Source organism: Pteropus medius, unplaced genomic scaffold (genome assembly GCF_902729225.1).
Source record: "Pteropus medius unplaced genomic scaffold, Ma_sr-lr_union100, whole genome shotgun sequence".
Taxonomy (NCBI): domain Eukaryota; kingdom Metazoa; phylum Chordata; class Mammalia; order Chiroptera; family Pteropodidae; genus Pteropus; species Pteropus medius.
Window position 1 is genome coordinate 6,916,981 of NW_024344378.1, and position 19,820 is coordinate 6,936,800.

The 19,820-nt window shown below is 38.3% G+C and overlaps 1 protein-coding gene and 1 non-coding gene across 3 annotated transcripts in view; one reads left to right on the top strand and one right to left on the bottom strand.

Annotated features, from left to right (window-relative positions):
* USP6NL (USP6 N-terminal like) overlaps positions 1–10,899 on the bottom strand; it is a 139,599-nt gene extending 128,700 nt beyond the window's left edge. Inside the window, exon 1 of one of the 2 annotated variants that reach the window (XM_039871062.1) lies at positions 10,713–10,899. The gene's annotated coding sequence lies outside the window, so the exon portion shown is untranslated. The remainder of the gene's footprint in view (positions 1–10,712) is intronic. The other variant, XM_039871063.1, reaches the window with a different exon arrangement.
* Positions 3,548–3,665, top strand: LOC120610085 (5S ribosomal RNA). The gene has a single exon (XR_005654870.1). It is a non-coding gene; the product is annotated as a 5S ribosomal RNA (ribosomal RNA).
* Positions 10,900–19,820: the final 8,921 nt, after the last annotated feature.

Sequence of the window (19,820 nt, forward strand, 5' to 3'; positions counted from 1 at the left end):
TTCTAATTGGTGGCTTTAATTAAGAGCACTAAGTTTGTGTTCACTTGCTCTCCTCTACTGAACCCTAGGTAGCTAGTTGCTGGTCTCAGAATGAGTAGATACCGGCATATAACTAAATCCAACACACAGTTTATAGCCAAACCCAGCCAACCCCAGCCTACCCAGCAGACTGCCAAACTTGTGAGCTGGAATTAAATGTTCATCATGGTACACCACTAAAATTTAGCAGTGGTTTGTTACACAGCATTATTACAGCAAAAGATGACTAACAGCGGGTAAAAAATATTAACTTTAAACACAAATTAAATTTGTAAGTTTTAATTTTACTAAAATACTTTACTAAGTTTGTGAATATATATGTACATATATACATACACACACACACACACACACACACCACCACCTTTACACACACACACATATAATTACCATTTATAGAAAGTTCCAAAATACATAAAATTAAGACATATATGTAATACAACTATACAGAAAAGCAAGAGAATACTAGACCCCAGAGTTGAGGCTGCCAATTTCCTCAGGACAGAAGTAAGATGGTAGAGCAGTAGGAAGGAGATGTGATCCAAGAGGTATCAGTAATGGTCTGTCACTTAAGCTGAAGGGAAGGGATAGTATGGACATCATTATATTAGACCTTATGTAACATGTACTACACATAGTCGTATGTAAGTGCAATATTTTATAATATGAAAAAGAAAAACTTTTCCAACAAAATTCAGAAATGAATTGATTATAAATAAAAGTAACACAATATATGTAACTACATGTATAAAGGAATGAAATGCATTTATAATCTTTAAGCCATTATTAAGAAGAAGAAACAGTTGTAGTGACCCATTTATTCTTTAAAAGTAAAAGACAAATACAAGTGATAGCCAGTTCCACTACAAATCGCAAGAGAACTTTACTGTGAAAAGACTGATGATTACACATTATCCGCAGGTAGGAAGAGCTGGCCTACCCAAAGAGTTGTATCATTTGTGCTGTCTGATCTCAGTTAACTGATCGCTGAAGTTTCTGATCTCACCTTCACAGTTTTGTAATCCAAATTCATTTTCTGGTAGAAATTCCTAAATCTTGTTTTACTAAATTGCTATTTGTTGAAGTGCTATCCCAAGAAAACACTTAAGAAAATTTTCTTCATTGAAGCATTATTTGTAACAGCAAAAAATTATAAACAACTTAAATGTCCAATAATAAGGGACTGACTAAATGAATTGTAGTTAATTTACATGTAACAAACGATCATGCATTATTTTAAAATGTCTCAAAGAAATTTGACAAATTAATGCCCTACAATATGCTTTATGAGACCATCTTATAATCAGCAAAAAGTAATCAGAAATGATGCCTCAAACAATTTAAGTTTATTTCCTCAAAGGCTTACAAACCAATACTTAAATGATTATATACTAATTTATTATTCATTCAATATGTACTAAGAGGCTATTATGAGCCATTCAGTGTTCTAGGCTCTGCAGACACAGCCATGAATAAAACAAAAACTCTTTCCCTAGGGAACTCACATCATAGTGATTCTGGTGCCTTCCTTTCTTAATTCAAGTTCACAGTTCACTAGTTCAAATACACATGTCAGGGAAGATTCCTAGGTAATGTATTCTCTTTCCAGATAAAGAAATAACTTTAGTTAATATCAAAGTCATTATTCATTGACATGAAAGGTCTCACTACTGTACTTTCACAATTCTTGGGCTTTCTATAAAAAAAATGCTCTTGATACCCCCTGCAATTTATACCCCTGATACACAACGCTAAACTCCTACAGCTTTAAGTATTTTCCCGGCTCTAGAGAAGTAAAGCAAATCTATCATTGCTAGAGTAAAAGGAGGTTTGTTTATCCTTTTCACAAATCAACAAAGTACTTCCTGCTAATAAGATCAGAGAAGAAATAGGCAAAATGAGAAATCCTTTGGTTTCCTCAGTTTGTTTACACATGTTATGTTAATGAAGCATTAGATAAGAATGAGGTCTAACTTCCTCTTCTACAGGTAGAATTTAAGTTAGGTTTCCAGAAGGACTTATCAAATTCTAGTAGCTTTACACGGGTCAACACGTCAACTTCTAAGAATTTAGGAAAACAAATGTCCTCTCCAAGGCTTCTTATTCATCTCAGTTACAGAGAGGCATAGCCTTTCAAAAGTGGCTTATAATTGGTTTCCATGTTATATTTGCCTAATGCTCATCATACATCCTGTCAGAACTGTACATAATACCAGAACTCTACTGGTAAAAGCTAAAATGAAGACAGCAATATCTCTGATTTTAAAGAACCTGGCATCATTTAAAAGGTGTTAAAAATCCCAGGGTGCCGGCCAAAGTAATAAGCACTACGGCAGACACCAGGAGGAATATAAAGAAAAGCAGACCTGATTCCAGGCCCATCTTCATGGAATTTATATCTAGTTAGATTCTAAACACAAGAACATATCTGTCCATCCATTCGCTAAATACTAATTCGGCCACACAATAATATAAAAATTTCTCAAGGGGCTTGAGATACAATAATCAAGACAAACCTGGCCCCAGCCAACTTGCGCTAACAGAAATATTCGGTACAAAAATACTGAGGGAAACTGAAGTGAGACAGGAGTCAAGAAGAGTTTCACCTCACGCAAAGAACATGTATTAAATAAAAAAGAGGAAATTTATGGGCCAAAAAATTTGGCCCATAAACAGTTGAAGAGAGGAAAATTCATATAGGATGTCAATAAAATTATAATTCAGGAAGCTGATAGCAGACTGTGTACTTTGTAAGAAAATCACTCAACATATAGGAAGTCCTAGATACAAAAGATGCAGCTCTGCCATCAACCAGCTCTAGGAATCGAGATCAAGTCACTTTGCTTCTCTGAGCCTCAGCTTCTTCATCTGTAAAACAAGAGTTAAAATTTCCAAACTACCTACCATTCAAGATTGTCTTGGGAAATAAATGCTTTGGTAAATTACATATCTTATATATTTGACATATGTATTAGTAATGATCCACTTTTTGATCTTATTATATAAAATAAAGTTCTCTCTCTAGCATTGTAAGATTTATGACCTAAAAACTAATTTTAATTCAATGGGTAACTAAGAAAAATTCTAACATCTTTAGCACAAGAAGGACCTATCAATTAAATTACTGCAGTAAACCAGGTATGAACTAAAACTAGTCTAAAATTTTGGTTATCTTTTTTTAAAAAAGTGGACCAGATTCAAATGACACTTGGAAAAAAAGTCAAAGTGATGATTAACAGTCAAGTAATCAAAGGTAACCCTAAGTTTGAGTGGAGAACCTAGATGACATTCTTTTGGCAATAATCCTCAGTGACAGCAAATCATCAACTATGGAGAAAAACTTTTTGTAATAGAAAAATATTTACCTAAGCAAGTCTGATGAATGAGCTTAGAATCAAAACTGATAATAACATGTTGAATGGAAACAAAATTTTATATAAACTGATATCAATGTGCTATAATGATATCAATATCCCCCAAAAGCAATTTCTGAAAACAAAAATTTCTAGTCTATGGCCATGCCACCCTGAACAAGCCTGATCCCATCTGATCTCGGAAGCTAAGCAGGGTTGGGCCTGGTAAGTACTTGGATGGGAGACCACTTGGAAGCCCAGGTGCTGTAGGCGTGAAAAATAAAAAATAAGGGATTGTAAGCTGACAAGGTCCTTGCAATCTGTGAGGTCAACCAAGGGTTGCCTTGCCTAAAAAAATAATAAATAAATAAATAAAAATAAAAATAAATAAAAATAAAAACAAAAATTTCTCTTCAGCAATTAAGAGATACTCTGTTAATGGTAACTACCCTTAGCACTAATCTGAATACATACTCTAAAATGCTGCTTTAAAAATTAGTCTATTACTTCACAGTCAGACTCTTCTACCTAGTCCCTGTTCTAATAACTAAGCATCTAGCTGGGAAAATAAAACACAAACACATGAGAAGTTACATAAAAGACAAGACAGGAGACCTGCATTTCTACCAAATCTAGACCAGGTATTACTGATCAACCTTCTTGAAGACAATAAAAAGCTAGATAAAAAATATATATTAAGTATGTATTAAAATTATTAAATTATTAAAAATATCAAAGGGTATAAATTGGTACAACCACTTTGGAAAACTGACAGTAACTACTAAAGCTCACATATATATTCTTCAATAATTTTATTCCTATGGATGTATCCAGAAGTGGAGAGTGCATATGTCCAACAAAATACACATATAAGAATGTTCATAGCAGCTTTATTATACAAGCCAAAAACTGGAAACAATCCAAATGTCTATTAAGAGCAGAACAGATAAATAAATCATAATATATTCATATAGTACTAGCCTACTACGGTGGTAGCTTGTATTTTCCAATGGTCATGGCATTATTTCTGGTCCTACATGGTCTTCCAGAATCTCACGTCTAACAGGAGACAGAATCCATTTCTCATCTCTTTAAACCCAGGCAGACTCATAACTGCCTCCTCACAAAACAGACTTCAGTAGAAGTAATATTACAGAAGCTTCAGGGCCAAGTCATAAGAAGTAATACAGTGTCTGTCTGGTTCACGTGCTCTCCACCCCACCCCTCCTCACCACATGTAAGTGGGACGCTTGTCCTTGCAATCCAGCCACCATATAATGAGCATGCTCAGGCCACATGTAGGTATTCTGTCATCAACCACCAGACATGTAAGCAAAGCTTCAAACAATACTAGGCCCAGCCTTCAAGCAGCCCTGCTTGAAACCAAATGAAGCAGAGACAAGCATTGCCAAACTACAGATTTGTAAGGAAAATAAATGTTGTGCCATTGAAGTCACTGAGGTTTGGGGCAATTTCTTAGGTGTCACTGGAACAAATATGAGGCAGTGAAAAAGAAACACTACTGCTACATGTAACAACATAGTTAAATCTCACTGATACAATACAATGTTGAATGCAGCCAGACATGAGAGTACAGACTGGATGATATCATTTTGTTAAAAAACTAGAAAATATAAAACTAATCTGTGGTGTTAGAAAACTGAGTTACCTGAGGCAGGGGAGGAGGCGGTACTGATTAGGAAGGAGTGTGACAGAGCCTTCTAGGGTGACAAAAATGTCATATATATTGTACTGGGTACGATTATATACTTAATTATATTTATAAAAATTCTTCAAGGTATACATTTAAGAATAGTGCATGTTATTACTTACATGTATATATACCTTAATTTTAAAGGGAGTGGGGATGTAACAAAGAGCTAACAAGATAACAAGAAATTACCAGCCACAGTCCAGAAAGTAATAGGAATTCAGAATGGGGAGCATGGTGCCCTGGGGCTTCTTTACTCCTGGAAATGTCTGCATAATCAAAAGAGGTGCCTGAGAGGCTAAACTGCTCTTAGCCAGCCTTGCAAGCCAGGAAGACAAAATATCAGAGTACAAGATCCACCAAGGGAGCTTTCTGAGGTCTTTGGAATCCCAGAAGAAGGGATAACCTAGAAGTAAACTAAATCAGCCCTTGCATAGACTCTCCAAAAAAATCTCGATTTGGATGAAGGGTGATCCTAAGTGCCTGGCAAAAGTGATAGAAAAATTCTTACCTAAATCTATAACTACCTCTAGAGATACTTTTTCAAATACAATGAACAGTACACAATCAAAGATAAGCAGGCACACATGGAGATAAGACTCCTAGAGAAATAACAGACCACAGAAAAAACCTGTAGGACTCTGGGATAGCCTTATCATGCTTACTCTGTCCAAAGAGATATGTGCAAAGCTTAAAAATTTTGATAGAGAATTAGAAACTGTAAAATGACATAGCAGATCTTAAATAGAATTGAATTGAAACTTTAGAATGAATAATACAATAACCAGAATTAAGAACCCAGAGAATACATTTAAGAGCAGATTAGACAGAGATGAGGATGGATTTAGTAAAGTGGAATATAGGCCAAAAGAAAATATCCGGAACAAAAAAGAAACAAAAGAATAGAAAATACAGAAGATAGGTGAGATACATAGAGATCCAATATTGTGTCTAATTGACATCCCAGAAAGATTAAGCAAGAGAATGGAGAAAAAGCAATATTTGAAAAGATAATGGCTGAGAACTGTACAAAACTGATGAAATACATCAAGTCAGAGCATCAAAAGGGATATACCTCAAACAAGAAAAGGAGAAAGAGAAAATCATCTGAAATCAAAAGAAAAAAAAGAAAATCTTTAAAATAGCCTGACAAATTACCAAAAACAAGCAATAAACTGCAGCAGACTTCTCAAAAGAAACAAAGCCAAATATTATAGAATAACCTCTTCTCCAAAAACTCATATATAACTATGTATATATATGTATGTATGTACGTATGTATGTATGTACCTCCAATCCCCAATTCTACACCTAGCAAAATGTACTTTTCAAGAAAGTAGGTGAAATGAAAACATTCTCACACCAAGAAAAAGTTTTAAAATTTGTCAATACTAGATCCACTTTAAAGAAAATACCAAAGGATAATCTTCAAGCAGAAGAAAATTATCTCAAACAGAAGGTCAGTAATGCAAGAAGGAATGAGAGAAAAAAAATGTAGTAAGTCTAATTGAATAACAGCATAAAACAATGGAAAAATACTTTTAGCATTAAAAAAATACACACACACATTTAAAAACATGATAACAATGATATAGGTAAAGGAAGGCAAATGACTTTAATGTTTTAAAGATTTTGCCTTAAGGGAAAGTCCAATTAATATTACACTTAGATAAGTTGAGAATACATGTTAGAATTTCTTAGGCAACCACTAAAGGAACAGTAAAAGAATATATAATCTCAAACTAATAAAAAAGGAGGAAATGGAATAAATTTTTTAATCAATCAAAAACAAAGCTAAAAGAAAAAAAAAGAGCATAGAACAAATGAGAAATAGATTTAAAAAATTTTTTAAACATTAATGTCAATAGTTATTGTATGCAAATTAATTTTTGTAATAGTCATTGGCAAAATACACAGAAATATCTAGCCCCCCACACACCCACCTAACCTTTATAAATTTCAATTTCCTCACCTATTAAATTTTTTCCACTGTGACTGACTTTTCAAAATCTTATTTCATCTTATCTTATCTTACCACAGATATGCTAATGAGCATTAAAATGTCCAAAAACCAAACAAAAAGAAACAGGAACAAAAAGCCCAGAGCCAACTGGCTTATAAATACTGCATTAATTCCATAATAAAATATTAATTTGTCATTACTGATCTATATAACATTACTAACTGAAATTAATACATTAAGAAGTTTAAAATAATAACTTTTACTTATTTCATGAAAAACATTACTCTAATATTTTTTAATTTACTTGAGAATTCAGTGAAAGAAAATTGCAGCATATAATTATCACTTTCTGCACTAGTACTTCTAATAGAGAATAATTCAATAATCTCTTTAGAGCCAAAAGCACTTAAGCAAACAAGACATGAAACTCTAGTCACTCTTGCTAGAAGCAAATGAAGCTACCTGCCACTTACTTACTAAATATTTTCTTTATTATAGGGTAGACTGGTACTACCATTTTGTGAGCAGATAGTTTAAATAAGGTAGTCTCTAAGCTCTTCCAAGGGAAAATGCAATTAAAATTAAGTCAAAATACTATTCTGATATCATACAGTATCTCTGTAAAGAAATCAAAGAATTCTTTATTTAACATTTAATCCCAGATTTAATCCCAGATAGATATGGAAACTAACAAGTAATAGTGCCAGAGTTACGGCAGCAGACATCAAGTGTGCAGAGAGTCATTTCCAAGTCTAGCCTAGTTAGAGTCAACTAGACAGACTTCCTTTCCATAGAACAAGACTGAGTCAATTCATTCCGGTGATTAGAGTACGGTGCAACTAACTGTGGTCACTTTTGTGTCATTTAAGGCACTAATATACACACGCATTCTCATCTAGCCTTCGGGGCATGTATACATGCTCTTTTCTCATCCTCAAAGTGTCCCACCCACCTCCTCTTTTCCTCTACTATCCCCTCTTCATCCTTCAGGTCTTACAAATCGCTTGCTTAGGGAAACTTACCCTGCCATCTCCAAACCAAGATAGGTTCTCTAGTTAAAGGTTTCAGAGCTCCCTGTACTTTATTTCAAAGGACTTATGCTCCCCATTGTTGAAAACAGGTACCTAACACAAGGTCCTGTGGTACAAAGAAAGCACTCAAGATATATTTGTTGAATAAACAAAACTTAAATTCATGATTCCCAATTCTACAAAGAAAGAAGCTTTAATAATGTAAGCTATTTGCATGAAGTGATTGAGCGTGAAAATGTCACAGACTAGTTGGGAATCCAAGTGTCTGTGGCTCTAATAATTCCATGTACTATCGTGAAGTATGCTAGAAGTCAGAATGCTTTCAAATTAATATTATCTTTGTATTATTGACTTCCACTGCAAAAATTGATGCACTTTTTAAAGGAAAAAAAAATGAGTCTTCAAATACAAGTAAAACATCTAAGAATGCAATATACCTTCCCAAAATCACACTAAAAAGACAAACTATAACTTTCTGGTAATAAATGGTCTCAGTATTGCTGACAACAATACCACTACCCTAAAACAAAACAAAAATGGTTAAAGTGAAATTGCAAACATGAAGCACAAAATATAATCGCTTATCTCATTACTTGAAGTAGCTATTCCCAAAGTTTTAGTATTGTTGCTAAGTCTTTTGCCAACTTCAAATCGCCTCTGAATTTCCAGCACTTTGTAACCGAAGGAATTTTGTTTGTTTTCAATTTGCCACTAGCTTGAACTTACTAGCTTTTCTGCCCATTTTTCACTGGCTACAAAATGTAACAGTAACTTGAGATAGATGAGCACAAAGTGGCAAAGACTGACCAGCACAACCTCTCCCTGGCACTGGAGGCTCAGATTCCATCAGTATGTCAGCCAGTTGCCTTGGTTCCCAATAAAGCTAAGGATGACCAGTCCATTAACAGATGGTGTCAAAGCCATCACTTCTACTTAGTGGCTTGTTTAACCAATGGCAGTTGTCCTCACGAGGAGCTATTTCATGTCAAAACACTTTTAAAACTGGAATGGGCTATTTTTACCAAAAACAAGTACAAGAAAGACTGACAGTCTAGCTAAAAACAGTAAGTAGGCACCAATACCAAGACTCAGGGCCCAAATTCTTCATGTTTGGCAAATGATGATGATGCTTCTTCGAATGACTTGGTGACAACTCATTAATTTTTCAAATACACAATCAGCAAAATATTATCTTCTCTGTTAATTCTGTATACCCATACTTGCAATTATGACTATGGTTTTCTTTAAAAATTAATTTCTACTTTTATTAGTATAATTTTTTTCATTTTCACTTTGACACAACGTAGGCTCAACATTCATTTTAAGTAATAAACTAGACTATGTTTACAAACTTTATCATAAAAGAACAGCAAACTAGGAAATATCTTTTTCTTAATTTTAGGTTCTGATAGAGTGAGACACAAAAGCAAATAAACCACGGTTCATTTGATGCTGGCTAGGTTAGTTCTTACTAAGATGAATTCACGAAAGAAAAAAGTACCCTGACTTCCTTCTAACAGAACTTCCCAGAGATTCAATATATGAGGGAGTTGGCCAGTGTGATCGCTAAAGTTCTGTCTAACTTTTCTGAGCTACAGAACATTAAATATCTATCCCAAGACTTAATTCTCTTTATCAATGAATTAACATAGGATTGAAATCGCTTTCTTCCAGCAAGCAAAATATTTAAGATTGTGTCCCCACCTTTTTTTCCCACTTGTGTCACATTACTTCCAATGACCGGGTACTGCTCCAATTCAAAAATCTTTCTCAGTCCCATAAGGGACTCATTTAAGTCACGTTAAAGTCTACTGACTACAAAGCATTTGTGGATTAAAATGGGGGTGGGGAGGAGGAGAGTTTAATCTTCAATTTATAGAAATGTCCACCCGTGGAATCGTAGACTTCTCACATTCTCTGGCATTAAAATACCTGCCAGGAACCATTCTCACACGTTAGATACGCTGCACCATCACACGGCTGTTAGCTCCAAACTATTCTGCAAACTTCGCAAAGACGCACAGATTCCCAGGCGCTCCGAATCCCTCATTCGCCCCATCCTCCCCTCGCCTGGTCGAAACAAAGTTCCGCCGCACCAAAGCAGTAATTTAAAAGCACGAAGTTTGCCTCAGTCCTGCCCACTTGGGCTCTGGAGGACGCAAGTGAAACTTGCAAGGGAGACACGTCTCCCGGGGACCGAAACTTGCTCCCGGGGGAGGGGGAGGCAGCGGGTCTCCCCTCCCCCAGGACCTGGTCGACCTCGGCCCCTTCCACGAGCCCCGGTCACCCGCCATCAGGTCCCCCGCGCCGTCCCCTCAGACCCTCCCCGAACACCCCGGCGCCCCCCACCCGGCACCCGCCAAGCTGCCAATCACACCCGCAGAACCGCACAATCAAGGTTCCAGAGGGGGCGACACGGACGGCCGCACACGCGAGCCCGGAGCCTGCCCCCCGCGGGGGCTGAGGCGGCAGCCGCGGCTCCGTCCACCTCCCGCGGGTCCGGGAATGGCGGCGTCCGGCTCCCCGGGGCCAAGTCAGTCCCTGCCCGGGAGGAAACCCGGGAGACGCCGCCGCGGGCGGGCCACTGGCGGTGGGAGAGGAGGAAACGAAGTTACCTCCGGACGGTGCTGTCGGCAGACGCTGTGGAAGCAGGCGGAGCGGGGCGTCCCGGCGGCCGAGCAGGTCCCGGCGCGGCGGCGGCTACCGCAGTGCCCTCCGCCCCATTGTTTCCCTTTCAAGAGGATCCCGGCGAAGCCGAGCCCGGGAACCAGGAAGTTCCCCAGAGCGACACCTCCTGCCGCTGCTATGGAAACGGCCCCCCGCCTCCCAGGCGGCTCGCCCGGGACCCCGCCTCCGCGCCGCCGGCCCCGCCCGCCTCACGGGCCACCGCCAAGCGCCGCCGCTGCGGCCCCGGCCGCCGCCATCTTGGCGCGGCCCGGGCGCCCGTTCCCAGCGGCACGTGCGCGCCGCTCCCGCGTTCCCGCCGCCCGCGGGGGCGCGCGTCCGGGCTGCGGGGTGCGGGCGCCGTTTCCCGCATCCTCCGCAAGGAACGACGCCCTGATCCCCGCACGCAGAGCGGGGGAGGGAGGGGCTGGGGCAGGCTGGAGACCCTGGAGGCTCTGCGCGAAAACGACAGACCTAAGCTGGCGTCGGGTGGACGGGTCAAGAGATGGCTGGGACCAGGGGTGAGGGCAGCAGAGCGGTGGCCAAGAGCATGGTTTCTGCGGCCAGGTTGCCTCGTGTTTCATTTGTGGCTCAACGTACCAGCTGTCAGACTTCTGACGGGCTCTTTAATTTTCTCTGCGCCTCAGTTTCTTCATCCATAAAGTGGCATATTAACAGTGCCTGAAACAAGCGAGTGCTCAGTCGTTAGAGCAAAATAATCATCCGTTCAGTAAAATGGAAAACCTTCTGACAAAATTCATTTTTCTGTCATTTTTCAGGAACTTGATCAACTTTATGTAGGCTACTGTGTAAAAGATCCCATCGCTGCTTAAAAATTCTCGAATGTTCGTCTTTTGTCCCATCTTTCTCTAGGTCAGCTTTCCTTTTTTACATCATGGAAATTGTCAAGAGTTTTAATCTCCAGAGACTTCTATTAAGAAGTGCCATAAAAAGATGAATGATGTAAACTTTCCAACACTGTAATTAGCTGACAGTTAAATGATTTATTCAACAGAAGCTAGAAAAGTTAGGGTGTGCAAGTAACTAAAAAGCTTCCTGTCTTTGATTCCAGGAACTAGAGTTACTAAAGCTGGCAACTCTGCATGGTTGTTATTATCTTGCTTTTCCAGCCGGTGAAAACGGACACCAAGAAACTGAGTGCTGTGTGCAGCATGGGAGAGGAGGGTTGGAGGGAGGGTCACATCTTAAAGATTTAAACTTTAAGAACTGTGTTTGAGTAAGATTGTGTCTTAGATGGCCTCTAGGCTCCTTATAGTTCACAAGTGTTAGGACCTTATTTGTACACTCTAAGAAAATACAAATTTATACTTCCCTTTGGTCTTCATGCATTTAAACCAGATTTGTGAAGACTAGTGTTTATTTTTAAGATCCTGATTCAAAATTGGCATAAATTGTTTGATATATGAATTGGAATAAAAACAGATCAGGAGTTGGCAGGACACGAGAAACTCCAATACCCCAACACTTCTCTCAAAAGTTATAGAATGCCCTGATTAGCAATCACCCAGATTGAGATATTCTGAACTTCTGAAAGGCAGAAGCCCCCACTCAAACAGCTTTGTAGCCTTCACTGGACTGCAGATTGCTTTGCACGTGATAGGCCCTCAATAAATGGTTACTGAATTATTGCCACATTTGTAGTTGAGCTCTCATTGTTTAAGGAGACCTTGGGAACCACAGAGACACACAAGAGATGTTACTCAAGAGACATCACTGCAAGCATCATGAACAAGAACCTCAAGTCACTAGTAAATGAGTTTATGGGCATTTGGATGAATGACCATGGTCACAGGCTTATTTGGCAAAATGATGTGGAAATTTCAGATACGTTTTTCCGTAATTTTTTTAAACTTTATTTTGGACTTAATTATGAGCACCATTGGCTCAGTTTTATACTTTGATAACAGCGCTCTGATGCTATAGTATTATTAAAGTTTAGAAATTCCCACATTTTTCCCCAAGTCAAAATGTAACCAGTGAGTTGTGTCACCTATAAAACCTGTATTTATTCTTAGGTATAACTTCAGGGGCTTGCCATAATTTTTATCATTAAGCATCTTAGAAGTATTGTTAAACTATAAATACAGATTTTTATCTTTCTCGTTTATTAACATATCTCCAGGGTAGTGCTTGACATGTTGTAGGCATGCAAATTCACTTATCTATGGCATATAATAAATTTAAAATTTATGTCGATAATTTTAAAGGAAATAGAGAATCATTTTTCCTCTAAATCAGAATGGGAAAACTTTTTCTTAAAGGAGAAAGATAGTAAACATGAGAACAGCCATAAAAATATATATATATATATATGTGTGTGTATATATATTTTTATATATATTTTCTACATTGTGTGTGTGTGTGTGTGTGTGTGTAGAAAAATGAGTGTGGCTATGTTCCACTAAAAATTTGTAGAAATAGGTGGATCTGACCCACATATTGTACCAACTCTCTAAATAACTATATTTAAATTATTTTCACTCCAGCTTGATAAAGCCCCCAAAAGTGAAAAGATATATGGAGTAACAATTAGTGTTAGCAATTAAACATTTCACAAATATCCAAGGTTTAGAACTACAACTCATGTATCATAATGGAATAAGATAGACGGATATTTGCATTTCACTTTTGCAAAAGTTATAGGTTATGCTAATGAATATAACTTAAAAGGTTGCCAAAAGTAAAAGTATATGTTTAAATGCCCCACAGGATGCCATAATAACTAAAGCTAGAAGTACAATTTGTGGTGAGAACATAAGAACAGAGGACATAGAGAAAAAAATTCTCCAACGCAAACCATCCAACCTTCACTCTCATCTTCAGATATGGACGAAAGGGTAGGTCTTTAGAGTAGTCTGTAAATTGAGACTTCAAAATGTGAATCCATGGCTATTTGATACATTTAATTTTTTTAAGAGAGTAAGCAGATAGTTTCCTAAGGGAGAGAATTTTTTTAAAAAAATAAAGCTGTGGAAAGCCTTTCAGGGTACATTTTCATCCTCACTAGCAGCAAACTTTCTGAAATTTCATAAGGAACCAATGCTCTTCCATCAGTTAGGAAAGTCAGTTCCAATGACACTACACATAACTGTTCTTCATGGTTAAAAAAAAAAAAAAGTCAATATCTGTATACTCAACATGAGCAAGAAAGCAATGGATAACAAACAGCCACATCCACACTGCTCATATTAAAACGTTACTCTTTGGTTTAAGAGAGAAGTTATTGATTGCAGAGGAAGATGAGTCTTTTGAAAGAATGTGAACCCCATAAAATCCTATGCAAGATGTAGTATACAGTTTGTTACTTATAACTACCTGAGGTTGTCTTGTTGTTTATTTGTTGGCATACTAGTTACCTGTCTTCTTCCCTAGTTTATCCCTTGGTCCAGATCAGTATCTGATACAGAATCAGTTCTCTATAAGTAATTGTAGAAGGAATGAAGAAAAAGGTTAGGAGGAAGGAAGATAGGAAAAAATGAAGGAAGGAACAAAAGTATACAAACATCCATTTTGGAGGAAAATTTTCTAACTTTTTCATAGACTCAAAAGGGTCTGTGACTCAAAAAGTAAAAAAGCAGGAACAACTGGTTTTCAACTACAAAGGCTGCCTCTCATTATCTGCTTTGCTTTTTTGTTCACAAGCCACTCTGCCCCTAATTACATACCACAATTGGTATCATGGTTTGCCAGAAACCTATAATGATGCCTTATCATTTGAAAAGTGTCTCCTTATTTTTTATAGCTTTAGAGAATGTCTTCTGCCTGCTCAACTTACGGTTGCCATACTTCACCTCTCCATTTGGCCATATCTTAGATGTCATGACATTTATTTATATTTTGTTTATCTCATCAAACAGAGTTGTATTAAAAAGTATAAAATATTGGGGGGGGGAAACAGTACGATTTCAGGGTATTTTTGTCTCTGTTGCGGGGCAATAAAATTTTTGCCTCTGTGTAGATGATTTTTGAATTACCTCTTAAACCCTTGTGCATATAAGTCATGCGGTAGCTAGTTTTCAAAGAGGTCCCCTCTCCCGCCAGTGAACCATGCCTCCAATACGCACATTCTTTTATATCATTCTCTCGAATCTGTGTTGGTCCTGTGACTCACTTTCAATCAAAAGAATTGGGTGGAAGTGATGCTAAGTGATTTCTAAGGCTAGATCATAAGAAGTCCTGCAGCTTCCACCTGGGTCTCTGGAACACTAACCCTCCCAGAACTGAGTCACCGTGGCGAAAGAAGCCAAGCCACATATAGAGGCCATATATAGTTGGTCAGAATGAAACTTTGCTGAACCCCCAGGCAACAGCCAGCATCAGCTGCTAGCCATGTGGGTGAGCCATCTTGAATAATCAGCACAGGGAAGCCTTCAGATGCCTTGAGCCCCTACCGTGTGACCCCATGAGAAACCCCAAATGAGGATGGATCAGGCGAGCCCAGTCAATCCCTGGAACCATCAGAACAATAATAAATTGTTTTAAATCACTGAGATTAGGGTTGTTTGTTACCCACCTACACATAACTGGGATAAGTTGATTAAAACTAAAATACTGAAGCTATAGTTAGCTATATTTTAGCTAAAATCTGAAATAACTATCAAGATTAACAGAAATGCTGTATGAGCAGGTCAAGTTAAAGAAGAACAAGATAAATTATAACAGACCCTAACATATTTCAGGGCATGTTTTTCACCACTAAGTTGCTGATTTTTTCTGGTTCTTTCCTTTGAGGTGGGGGTGATATGCTGGGCATTGTGAAATAACACAATGACCTTAACCTTTTGGTGTCTACAAAGTAAATATACTTGCAATTACATTCAACTTAAACAGATAAGAAATGAGTCCTTGCCCACATGCTTTGGCTATAAAAGGAAAGGAGTGGTCACAAGTAGCCAGACTAAAGTCTGAATTAAAATAAGACAACAGATGAAAAAATATTTTAAAAATCCATTCAGCTTCCCTTTTCTATTTGCTAATACTTCATGAAAATCACAGGTTCATAATTCCTAATCTGCCATTCTGAAATCCACAAAGCTCAGAAAACCTAGTTTAGTCTTTTTTCTAAGTTCAGCACCTAAATGCACTTGGGAGCAGCTGAACTTTCCTTTGGCTCTTTCTGGCCCTTATCTTATTTGATGTAAACACTCTTCCTGTTGCAGAACTGTAAGTGTGTTTGATCACAAGGTCCTGTCCTAGATCCCATGTACACTACCCCACCAGTAACATGCAGTATATGCGCTGCATCTCCCTTCCAAAAATCAGAACTTCTGAATTCCAAAACACTTCTGGTTTCACATCGGAAGTAGACTTTATTGGAGACCTGAAGTAAACATTTTTGGGTGGGGGAAGGGCAATATAATGCAGAGTCACACAACACTCTGGATTCAGACAGCCCGAGTTCAAATTCCGACTCCACTGCTTGCCACCTGAGACCTGGATAACCATTTGCCTCAGTTTCCTCCTCTGCAAAATGAGGATAGTAATAGAAACTACCTCATAGGATTCTTAAGAGAACTAAGTGAGATTATGCATGTAAAATGCTTAGCCCAATGACTAGTAGTAAATACTCAATTGCATTAACTCATATTATTATTACATGCAAGCTTTTTATAAATCCAATAAAACTAATAATACCTCGGGGATCAGGGAGGAAAAGAGGAACTACTCGGGTATTACCAGCAGAAAGATACTTAACATGGGGAAGCAGATATGCACAGTCTTCAGAAGGCGAAGATGGGTGAAGGCTGAGAGGGAACCACCACCCAGTTTCAGGTTATTCCACATCAGCTGTGGACCTGATGTCAGGAAGCTGCTGCATCCACCATTGGAAATGGCAAGAAATGGCAGGAAATCATTGCCAATATCACAGGTGCCTTGCAGCTTGGAAGCTTGTGACTGTCAGGGGATCTCTTTGGAGTCCAGCTTCACTGCAAACCCTTGGGTCAGCCGCTGCTACTGGAGAAAGAATGATATGCTCCTTATGCTGTCCAAACCCCATGAGTATCTCATTGGCAGAACCTACACTTTATCAGAACTGCGTGTCAAGGGACTCTGGGAAATGCAGCCCCTGCGATACAGACAATACCCAACACGAATAATTTAATAATATAATTTTCGTGTGTAAAACACTTGCCATAAAAGCATCATGAGGTAGGCAGGAAGTAGAGCATAGAAGGGCTTAGTGATGGGCTGCATGAGTTGAGTGTTGAGAAACTCAGGTCCTCACACTCTCCATCTCACATAGAGTGTGTTTCTTTGGCCAATGTGCCCGTGAGTTCTATTCCTCCCACCCCAAATCCTCATACCATTTATATTATTATTTACCTAGTGTTTTTCTTTAAGTTGACTCACAGTTCTACTTAAATCAATTTAAAGAGGAAATTTTGCATCACTATCTAAAGCATAATGCAAATCACTAAAGTGGAAAACAGGTGCCATGTAACATAAATGGAAGATAAAAGTAAAAATGAACACGCTGCAAATTAAACAACGATATTAAAACCACTTACCCAGCATTGCCCACAGAGGGCTCTGAGCCTGAAGTCTGCTCTCTTTATTGAAAAAAGAGGTTCGTGTCTGTTGGAGATGTTGAACATAATAACAGCAAACATTCTAGCACAAAACTGAGAATCTCTCACTGATGTATTCACAAGGATTGAAAGGTGACTAAAATCTCCTAAAAGCAACAAAATTCCTCACTAAAAGTGAGGCAATGTTATTGAAAGCCTTGTCTATCTTACCTACCATCATTAAAACGCATCCCACACTTTGACTAAAACTGTTTTCTGCCATATTGATTTTGTAAGGTTAGCTAAGAATCACAGAATTTATTAATTAAATTTTGAAAACTACTTGGTAGCTGAGTATAAAATGTTTGTCAGTATGTTTTACTCCTACCGACTCATTCATATAAGATTTTGGTTGAGTTGAAATTCATATAATGTAAAATTAAGCATTTTACAATAAACAATTCAGTAGCATTTAGCGCATTCGCAATGTTGTACAACCACCATCTCCATGTAGTTCCAAAACATGTTCATCACTCCAAAAAGAAACTCTGTACCAATAAGCAGTTATTCTCCATTTCTGCTCTCCCAGCCCCAACAAACATTGGTCTGCTTTCTGTCCCCAAGGATCGGCCTGTTCGGGATATTTCATATCAATGGACTCATATAATACACAACCTTGTATCTGTCTTCTTTCACTTAGTGTAGTATTTTTGAGGTTTATACATGTTGTATCATGTATCAGTGCTTCGTTCCTTTTTGTGGCTGAATAATATTCTATTGTATGGATATACCATAATTTGTTCACCCATTCATTCATTGATGGATTTTGGGATTGGCCTCAACCCTTCGGCTATTGTGAATACTGCTGCTACGAACATGTACATACATGTATTCAATTCAGTACTTGTGTTTTAGTTATTGTGGATATATACTTAGGAGTGGAATTGTGGGGTCAAATGGTAATTCTATGACATTAGTTATCTGGAGATATCAATTTACCCAGAGCACTACTGTGAAATTTAGAAATTTATGTCCTAAATCTCAATTTGAGTAAATATAACCAATTCAAACTAAATTAAAACTGAATATGAAACAAGTCCTTAAGGCATAAAGGTAGCAGTCTACATGAAGTCTTAAAAAAGAAGAATCAAACAGTAATAATTTGTCATTATTCAACCTTCCCCATCAAAGGTAAGTACTGTACCTAGTAGATATGACCATTTCTACAACAAAAAGGTATTCGACACAATCTTGTAGAGATGATGTGCCAAATTCTATAATGGCTCGTATATATCATCACTAAAAACCATTTAAACCCCTTCGCCCTGTTTCCATGTTCTCCGAACAAGTTTCTTGTTGCTATCAAGGTCCTCGGGTAAACTCTTAAAGAGTGTTCTCAATGGAAGACAAAAGAGTTTAAACCACTAAAGATTTTATATTTGCATTTTAAATTAATACAGGGCACTTAAACTAACAAGGTGATTCACCAGTAAGCCAAGCTGATGCAACCCTGAGACCAAGAGTCAGATATCAAAGTCTAGAAGAGTATCTAGAGTCAGGCCAGACCCAGCAGTCCACGCCGAGAAGTTATGCTGCCTACGAGGGCAGCACTTAACGAAGAGGGTGGTCAGTAATTCTGTGGCTGGGCATGGACAGTGGCCTCTGGCTTACACACAATACCTCTCTGTTCATTTCCATTCGTCCCTTAGAATTTAGTACAGTCTTTCTGAAAATGCTATCCTGTCTCAGCTATGCAAAAGTGGTTTGTTTACATTGGAAGTAGAATATTCATGGAGAAAGTCCCTGTGACCATGGTGGTGACAATGGTCTCATAGCAAAGTGTCCAAGTGAAAAGCGAAATGCCCATATTCTATGGGAGCCTGCCATGTCCCCAAACCCCTAAGCCTTCCCCTCTGATGCTTCTCAAGCCAAGAATTTAGGGGTTTTGTGACTTGATTTATAAGCAGATGTGATTGCCTTACAGTCTCTACAAATAGGTTAGGACAGAAATCTGAGCAGTATCTGAGTCAAGACACCAGTCTAAACTGAGGGTGGGTCCTGAGAGGCTAGAATATAGGCTAAGTGCGTCACAGTAATGAGTGGGTGGAATAATATGGCAGAGTCTAGTGCACACTCATCAGAGCTATCTCCTAATGTACCACACAGCTAGGTGACATTCTCAGCCCCTCTTGCAGTTAGGTGTGGTCACGTGACTGAGTCCTGCTCAAAGTGGACAAAAGTGATGTATACCACTTCCTGAACTGGCCCATAGAAACCTCCCACAGGCAGTTCTCTATGCTCCTTTCTCTTTCCAGAGCAACTCTGGAAGTCAAGTGTGGAAGAGGGCATGGGTGGAATGAGCTTGGACCCGCATCTCTGCCGGAGGACATGACCACTTGGTTTTACCTGCATGAGAAATAAAACTTCATTGTGTTAAGCCACTGAGATTTGGATGTTCAACCATTACGGCAGCTCATTTTACCTTATAATCACCTTTCTAGATACCAAGGACACAACATATAAAAAGAT